This window comes from Cyprinodon variegatus, unplaced genomic scaffold (assembly GCF_000732505.1).
Source record: "Cyprinodon variegatus isolate N-32 unplaced genomic scaffold, C_variegatus-1.0 Scaffold527, whole genome shotgun sequence".
NCBI classification, from domain to species: Eukaryota; Metazoa; Chordata; class Actinopteri; order Cyprinodontiformes; family Cyprinodontidae; genus Cyprinodon; species Cyprinodon variegatus.
This window is the reverse complement of record NW_015150980.1, coordinates 579,697-581,575: the sequence shown is the minus strand read 5'-3', so window position 1 is coordinate 581,575 and position 1,879 is coordinate 579,697. Positions and strand designations below refer to the sequence as shown.

Here is a 1,879-nt window from a genome sequence, read left to right as displayed (position 1 = left end):
GGTGAGTAGAAAATGAAGGCTAATCATGTTTTGGGTGTACTATTCCTTTAAGAGGTATACTTTTGTATACGTTCGTTATCGCCTTTGTTTTAAAGCTGTTTGGTTGGATTTACCCTACAGTATTACAGCAGGGCTTTTGTCTTTAGACATAAGCTTTATAGACACAAATTACACCAAACAGCTTCGACAAAAAATATTTCCTGGATGAGAAATAATTTAGCCAAAAAGGAAGATTCATCACACTAGGAGAAAAAAAATAGGCCTCGCAAACATAATGATAAATGTTGTAGAGACAGTGGGATTTAAGAAACCTTTTTTTGTGCTTCTGCGCTCGGGTTTCATTTTCTTTTTCTACCGCAGACTTTGGTTACTAATCCTGTAGCACACATCTACTTTGCACATTTAAATCCATTTTGCCCATATATTAGATATATGATTTACATAAACATGTTGCAACCGTACAGATCTGGCCTTCCTTGTTACATCTACAGTACTTCACTACCTCCATTGTTCTTTCATATAGAACCCGTCCTTGTAAAGTCACATTTAAAGGTTTCAAATCCCTTTTTCATATGTTCTGCGTAATAAAGACGCAGTTTTAACAGAAAGGTATGTTCAGGTATGTTCAAACACTTCAGGCAGAGTAGTAAATACAACCTTTCCATGCACTCTAAATATCTGATCAAATAAGACTGATTTCAAATAGAGAACGATAACTTACGGCATTACTTTGATCAAACAACATTGCCATTAAGAGTACTTAATAAATGCAAAAACTAGAAATAAGTGAAAATGACTGAACAAGACACAACTTAACAGTACAACAGCTGTAACTAGGTTTACAACTGGAGACTGTCTAAAGAGAACAGCTGTAGACATAGAACCCAACCAAACAGCTTTAAACATATTTCCAGAACAAGAAACCATTTAGCAAGTTAACAAATGGATCAAATCAAGAGAATAAATTACCCCCACCCCTCTTCTATACAACAGTTTTATCACTAATATTGAGTTGCACAACCAGTGGTGCAATCATTGCTTATCAGTTCAGGTCTCCTGTTAGTCATGTTTTTTTTATTATTTTTTATTGTTATAGAGATAAATAATCATAAAATGATGCAACTCTCAGGTATTTCTAATCTATTTTGGTATACTTTAAATTACACTTTAATTCATTGCATTTTGCTTCTAATTACTGATATTTATAAGATATGGTAGTTTTCCTTCTGACCAAACTTAACTAGCTTTGAGAACATTAGAGAGACAAAAGCATCAGATCCAATATTCTAGTGCCTAAATAAGATGTTTAAAAAACATTTAAACTTTCTTTCTTTTAAAAAATATTCAATCTATAAAACAAATGACCATTTCGATGATTTCCACAGTGTGCACAGGCTATAAATATATAAGAGCCTGTGTAATATAAATCATTTTACATATTTTCCCACCTTTGCAGAAAAGGATGATAATCACAGTGATCCCACATGTCAACCGCTGAAGAGACATCTTGAACAATAACATTTTTCTTTAACCATTAAAATTTAATACTTGATCTTTTGTGTTCAGCTCCACCCAGAATGACATGACATCCAATAGAAGATTCCTGTCACCCAGTTTCTCTTACTGATACTACTGGATTGAATAGGAAAAAAAAAAAAGAGTATTGCAAAACATGCCTGTCTGGATCACTTGGTTGGCCATGAGTTTGCGCATTAACCTCTATTAGCTGCATTTGAAACAGTTACTCTTTGCAAACAAAGAGGGCTACACACAGCCTGGCAACAGAAATGTGTTTGCCAGCAGAGGTTTCTTAAGCTATGGAAGCCCACCATATAGGAATGGTTAACTTTTAACATAAACCTTTACAAAAGGCAATCAG

General features: G+C 34.1%; 1 protein-coding gene across 1 annotated transcript in view; it reads right to left on the bottom strand.

Moving 5' to 3' along the window:
- LOC107095178 (serine protease 27-like) overlaps window positions 1–1,879 on the bottom strand; it is a 16,167-nt gene that overhangs the window by 12,418 nt on the left and 1,870 nt on the right. The gene's annotated exons all lie outside the window — the stretch shown is intronic.